Below are 7,696 nucleotides of genomic sequence, written 5' to 3'. Positions count from 1 at the left end.
TGTCCAATGGGACTAGCATGATCGATGCTTAGAAATGTATGTTTAATGATGTGGCTCACCTAGATGCAAGTCTAAGTGTAAGCTAAGGGGTGCCCGGGTGGACTAGCACCGGGTGCTCGTCGCAGCCCCCTAGTCGGGTCGTGACACATACCTTTACGCCTCTCCCACTTTATCAATTAAACGTTTTCCTCCAATGTTCACAATTCTACATTCCAGAGAATTCACACTAGAATTAGATAATCGGTAACATACTTAAACTTAAGCTAAAGCTAACGAAAATTGGGCAGCATCTCCTTTGTTTCTACATCTTTCTCCATATCATATAATAACTCCCAAACATCGACAATAGACTCACAATATCATAATCGATAAGCTTCGTCAAGTTAGTCATTATTCAATTCTCAAAATTTCCTCTCAAGGTCATCCATATCCATGGCCATGATACAACACTACATTCATCCTCAAATATTCTTAATATCATTTATAGCAAGATCATACTCATAACATCTCAAGAATTATGATTCATGTCAAACTACTATTCAAGAATACCATTATTTCACAATTGAGCTCCATATTCTACCTTCTTCCATAATCTAAGTCTTTCAACCATTCAATATTCTTAATAACATTAAATGATCATAAAACTCACCTTTGATTATGTAGGAATGGGTTTTGGATGGAATTTCCTCACTTGGAGAAAACCCTAACTTCAATTCCAAGAGATTTCTTGACTTCTAGCAACCCTAGAGAGCTTCCTTGCACTTGATTTTCTTGGATTAATGATGTTGATCTTTGATTTGCCTTGAATTCATGTACATGGAGTGGGTGGAATATTCTAGAGAGTTACAGAGAAGTGGAGAAGTTGGAGAAATAAGAAATTAGAAGTGGGAACACATTTTTATACTTGAAAAATACTCAGCTTGTCGGGAGTTATATGGATCCTTATACGGTTCATATAAGTGACCGTATAACTCCATCAGTGATGGACCTTCACTGTAACGGTTATACGGACCGTATAAATGGTCGTATAATCCACCTTTTCTTTGAAATTGTTCGCGTTACTTCGTTTGATCTCCAATACTTATGGAACCTTCTTAGCACTTGTTTGGTACTTCATTAACAATCTAAGGAGCATTATAACTTTTCCTCAAGACATTATTAAATCAGCATTAGCTCGGTAATTTGCAAACACTTTTTCAAAAACACAACTTATACTTGACATTCTTCAACGAACGTTCTCCTCTTGCCTCAAATGTCTTTGGAATCTTAATTAGAACCATTAAGTACTACTTCTTGCTTGTAGAAACATCATATACGTATTACACTATGTTATTCTATCTACCATATGACGACATGGATTTTTTCGAGGTGTAACATGTTCGCTGCCTTGAAGACTTCTCTATTTATTATGTCTTATTTCTACTCTGAGACATAGACAGATTGATGTATTATTATATTATTCCAGACTTGTATTGATTCATTTTAGATGCTCTTGTATGACTTAGACTAGACCCTGGGGGTATTTCCTTATTTCGCACTATTTTTATTATATAATATTGTGAGATTTACGTATTTATTCTTTTCTAATTGTTCGATTTATTTATTCATGTCTTTATTTATCGTTGGGTTGAGGGTTCGCCTACTGAGGTGGGGAAGGTAAGTGCCCGCATGACTTATGTCAAAATAGGTCGTGACAGAAAGATATTGTGGGTCAAGTGATACCTGACCTTTCTCAATCTTCTCTAATATGTCTTTAAAGGACTTCTCCATTTGTCAAGTGGTTTTAACTCACACATCTACACTTATGGTCCTCTTCTCTTACCCTTGAGCACATGCCAAAAAGAGGTTGGACAGTTCATATATTAAAGCCAACCTTTCTTAAGGTTTCAGCTACAATTCCCCCCCCCCCCCCTCCCCCCACCCCCCCCCCCCCTTCCCATTTTCTTTCATTTTACCCAATTCTTTTTTCTTTTTACCCCATTCTTGTACTCTGACAAGACTTATAAGATCTTACCCACTTATCTCCATCGTGAAGCCTAAACAGTCAATGATCATGAGTTATTATCAAACCATATTCTTCGTTCATTCACAAAAAAAGAGAAAACAAACCTCATGTTTCAAAAGTAAGCCTCAATCCTTAAACTGTTCAAGACTTGACAAAACATGAACAACCTACTTCATTTCACCCTTCTCCTAATACTCTAAACTTGATAAATTTGAACACTTAGGATCATTTGTTAAACTAGGGTCAGTTCATGAGTAAATGTTAATGGAGATGTAGGAGTGTATGTGTCACGACCCAGCCCCGTGGGCCGCGACTGGCACCCTACCTGGGTACCCAGACCAAATCGCACATTCATTTACCGAATCCAAACTTATTTCAAAATTTCATAAAAGTCATATCAAACATAATTTATATCAAAATATGTCTTAAGCGGTCGCACATATCAAAATATCATATCGAATCCGAAAGGAGCGGCGGAATAGACATCGCCGGTCATAAGTGCAAATATAAGCATAAGGGCCATTTAGGGCCATCATAACAAACGGACCGCTTTAAGACCAAATATCAAAGTCAAACAAACACATATAGGACCCTCGCCCCACAAACATGACTACAGGCCTCTACGAATCCAAAACAAAGACATATGGCGAGACAGGGCCCCGCCGTACCCGAATAGTCAAATGTACAAAATATACATAGCAAAAGATGTCTGTACCAGAAGTGGACTCCGGATCAAGGAGGAGTACTCCGAAATAGCAGAAAAGTGAAGCCTACAGTGGAGGATCACCAATGTCTGTACATGCGGGCATAAAACGCAGCCCTCCGAAGAAAGGGGGTCAGTACGAAATATGTACTGAGTATGTAAAGCACGGAGTACAGAAATATGGGCCAAAACTGAAAGCAAACCGGATATCAAAGGGAAGTACAAATCAGTATGTCAAAATCCGTATCAAAATCATATACATATACATAATGCAAACGAAATCATGCAAAGCTCAAGAACGTGGTCACCACTCCGACGCTGGTGCCACACACAGCATAACACCGGAAGGTTTCAAATCTCCGTACATCCCCGAACACATACATATGGGAGCGTATCGCATCACCAGCCATATCACAGCATAACTCCAAACGGAACCCAGCCCTATGGCGAGGCCTCGGGAACCGTAACACAGCATACGACCGAATTATCATAGGGCGCACGAATCATAACCGGCCCGGGAACCGGTGAACGAAGTCATAATAAGGCACGAGCGGAGTCGTGAGCAAACAATTGCAAATTATATTTCAAAATAGCTTTTCAAAACTTAATAATTTCATAAGTCATTTCATAGACCAAAATAGACAAATGGTTACTTGATACAAGAGTTTAATTCAGGAAATGTTTCCAAAGCGGTACGTATGGCTCAAACGGAACTTAACATATCATAATAGTCAAAACATATTTCATAGAGGACAGTTTCAAAGTCGAAGATCTCATATCGAAGTTCATCCAAAAAGAGAGCCCGATAGGACAACTAGGGCGTCTCGGGGTTAGCGGGCCCACCTCGAGTCAAATCGAGGTGGCGAACATAATTTACGAACATTTAGAGGCTAACAGATCATACATAATGATTTCAAAGTGACCCGATCACATTTCCATAGATTGCGGATATTTAGTTGCATTCTAGCCAAAATAGAGCCTTTAGGCATCAATTGAATTGAATGAATAGTAGCCGTTTTATAGATCGGGTTTCGAGGAGCAAAATTGCTCCGAAGGTTCCAATATTCACCTAACATACTAAGACATGCCAAACGAAGAAGTGGGAAGCTTTACATACCTTATAGACGTCTTATGCTCTCCCTAAAATCAAATCCCGTTTCGTCCGGAATCTGCAAATGGTCAAAGTTACCAATTAGAGATCCTTAGGCTTAAGAATTCCATTAACTTCATTTTTGTCTACCGAAATTTCGGCAGCATTTCCCCTATATATCTAACACCCCCGAGACTTAGCTCGGCTCAAAATATATCAACAACAACAACCCAAACATCATCAAACAACATAAACCATAATCAAACCATTCTAACTTCAAAATTCTACCTTATTACATAAGTTGGCAACTCTTCATTCAAACTTCAAAATTCCAAATCTATATCCACATTATTGTATTCATTCACTCATTCAAGATTATTCAATCACATCCCAAATATGTTCCAAACCATATACAAAATTTCCCGAAGTTCATTACTTTCCATATTTCATCCAAAACATCAAAAATTACGACGAACATTCTAACTCGCATTGTTTCACTTCAAATTCATTAACATCAACCATAAGTCATATTTAGAGTCTTTAGCATCATAGATATACCATGATATACACAAATATACCAAAGGTATACACTTTCCCATAATGTTCCGAAATCATTTTCCAACACCAATTCAATTCATTAAACGATCATTTACGTCATAAATGTCACAACGACGCCACAAACCAACTAACAAGATCAAATTCACATGGCCTTGCACTTCATGTAGCTCACGGCTACAACACCAAACACACACACACCCACGGTTTTCTACACATATCAAAACTACGGGATTCTCGTCTATTCTTAATCCTTATCATATTCATACAAATTCCATAACAAAAGAATAGCAAAATTCTTACCTTTTCTTAAATTTCCGACTTGTCGCAAACGTGCACCTTTCGCCAAACTAATTGTACCCCGTTGAAGAGCGTCTTGAGTGCTCTACAAATATGGAAAGAACAAGACTTTTGTATTAGAATCAAAGCTTGGAGAATTTTTTTTTTCCTTTTCTTGGGTTCGGCCGAAGGGCTTTAGAGCTCAAAGTTGAGTTATGATTTTTGTTCTTGATCATTACAAAGGATAGCTTGATATATATCCATAACTAAGGGTCATGTGCATAACACATGACATTTAAAAAATGGGTTTGGGCCAAGCCTAGTGGCCGGCCACCCCATAAACTTTGGGCCCCAATTTTTGTTCTAATTTCTTGGCCCAATTCATTAAAAGTCCCGTTTTGTAATTCCCGAAACTAATTTCCGAAATTCCAAATTTACCCTCGGCCTTCCCCGATGTCTTGGCACCAAAGATTACATAACCAACATAGTCATATCAACTAGAATCAAGATACTTCCTTATAACATATAAGTCTTAATTATTCCTCGATTTCCAATTATACGAAAACGCGGGATATAACAGTATGGCATACCAGTCTACTTTCATGACACAAGTTACTTCACCAATTAAATAAGACAAATAATAGGGATAGGAAAAACAAACAAAAGACCAAAGGTAGCAGAACAGGTGTTTCAAATCCTTGACAAATGTCTCTTTCTATTTTTTATATCTTTCACTCCCAAAGTAATCACTAATCAAGCTAAGGACTAATAATATCTTGCTAGCTAATTAGACTAATCAGATTGATCTTAATTAACTTCAAGTGAAGACTTGGTCCTATGGTTCCTAAAGGTTTATCCTCTCCTTTTCATGTTTACCAAACTTCTTAACACTTAGAGATAGACCATTTTCAAAATGTAGGACTTGTGATATGGATTATACCAAAATAAGTTATAAGAGCATCATATGTTTAAGTCACAAGTTCACACAAGATATTAGAGTATTGATCAAACCAAAGAAAACAGATTTCATACTCAAAATCCTTAATCACATTAGTTTTAACATTTGCTACAAAAACATAGGCAATTTGGCACACATCCTGGCCTAAACTAAGTGAAAGCATGATCACAGGTGTTTCCATAAATAGTTTACCAATCCACAAACCAAACTGAACCCGATTCCATTTTCAATCTGCATACCAGTTGATAAAAGAAGCAAATTGTTACCTAGTCCTAACCTTATTCTATTTTATATGAGTAAAGTCATTTAAGAAGGGAAAAAAATTAATGTTCAAGGTACCTCAACCACACCATTTCACAGTCGACGTAGAAACATTTAAGTCACATAAACAAACCAGCTACCATGAAAACTAATCAGCCTATTTTAGATGAGTTCCAACATAGAATTCAAACTGGTTCTACTACTTTGCCTCAAGTGAATCATCAACTAAACACACAACTAAATGAGATAGCTTTTAACAGCAGGAACCATCATCAGCAAATATTAGACACCAAACAGTATAACTAATGCAAATACACTAGGCCAAATTCTAAATAAGGCAATAAAATCAATCAATAGTTACCTTTTATGTGCGCAGCCAAGAAAAGAATGGACTTGGGAGCCTTATGCTTCCAACCTCGACACTCAGCCACGCGAAATAGAAATAAAACAAGAAAATAATTTTAGAACTGAGAAAAAACCCTAACTATCTAAGTCAAAGTATTTAAAACTTTACTAAGAAGCTTTTGAAAATCGAAATTTTTTAGTTTCTTCAACTTTCAAACTTTTTCTTCTCTTTTTCAATCTATTTTTCTATTTGTCTTCTTTTTCTCCTCCAAATAAAGACCTCCCCCGTGTGATAGGTTTGGGGTTCTATTTTATAGAACCCCAAAATTGTTCAACTCTTAAAACCAACAATGTGGGACAAACATATTTCCCTAAAACTGAACATTCAAATCGGATCTACTTCTCAAATGACTCCTCAAACATATGAACGACCAGATCTGGACCTTATTTGGTTCGATCCAGCCTTTTCAAACCCAACCAATGGAAATCAAGAAAGGTATAATAACAAAATGGGTAATCATAGAATAATAAAGTAAAACAAAGCAAAAATACGATTAATTACCGTGTTAGGATTAAAAAATTGTGAAATCAAGTGAAACATTAAATGTTTTCACTATAATAGACATGTAAAAGTTTTCCACATCTGCCAAACTCTGTAATTTTGCCATTTTTGGCGGAAAAAGAGGAGGGAAAACTCAAGGCGGCGCTAGGGTTACGCAGAAGAGGAAGAGAGAGAAACGGGGTGGGGGGTACAGGGTTTGTTTTGAAATGAAAAATGAAATAAAGAGGGTAGACCCCTCTTATTTGTATAAGTGATTGGGCCGGGTCTCAGCCTGGCTTGGGCTGGAATCGGTCCAAATTTTAAGGGATTAAAAAGAGGCCCTTTTCTTTTGTATACATATATATGTATACAAAATATATATACACACACACACACCTGGTACATATCTAAAAATATAAATAATTAAATAAAGATCAAAATTGATGATATTTTAATTATAAATAAAATTAGGACATAATCATTTTATTAAAATAGTTTAAAAATTGGCAAAATTGTGTTAATGGGCCTAAAATTGCAAACATGGCCTCAATTAATTCTAATTTAACTGATTATTTCAATTGTGGCCTCATTCGGCCTAATTAGCAAATTTTTAAATTAAATTGCAAATTTGAACCAATGAACTGGTTATTTCAAATAAAACCATTAAGAGGCTAATTTTGCAAAGATGGCCCTAATTTCTTTAAATCATTAACTGATTAATTTAATTTGGCCATAACAAAATATTTAGTTAATAAAAAATCAATTTGCAATAATGATCATCTAATTAATTAATTAGCCTAATTAAAATATTTATGGGCAATTATGCATATTTTGACAAATCATGCAATTATACAAAAGTTAAAGATTTAAAGGGTTAAATGGTTAATTACTTAAATTACTCAAAATTCATGGATTAACAGGAATAAAGTATTTGCAAAATTTAATTTTTGACAATTTAA

General features: G+C 36.0%; 1 long non-coding RNA gene across 1 annotated transcript; it reads right to left on the bottom strand.

The window, feature by feature from the left end:
• Positions 1–2,445: 2,445 nt before the first annotated feature.
• Positions 2,446–6,932, bottom strand: LOC132633860 (uncharacterized). Its single transcript, XR_009579881.1, has 3 exons — positions 6,213–6,932; positions 4,657–4,738; positions 2,446–3,877 (listed from the first exon to the last, which is right to left on the bottom strand). It is a non-coding gene; the product is annotated as an uncharacterized LOC132633860 (long non-coding RNA).
• Positions 6,933–7,696: the final 764 nt, after the last annotated feature.

This window comes from Lycium barbarum, chromosome 3 (assembly GCF_019175385.1).
Source record: "Lycium barbarum isolate Lr01 chromosome 3, ASM1917538v2, whole genome shotgun sequence".
Lineage (NCBI taxonomy): Eukaryota > Viridiplantae > Streptophyta > Magnoliopsida > Solanales > Solanaceae > Lycium > Lycium barbarum.
This window is presented reverse-complemented; position numbering and strand designations above follow the sequence as displayed.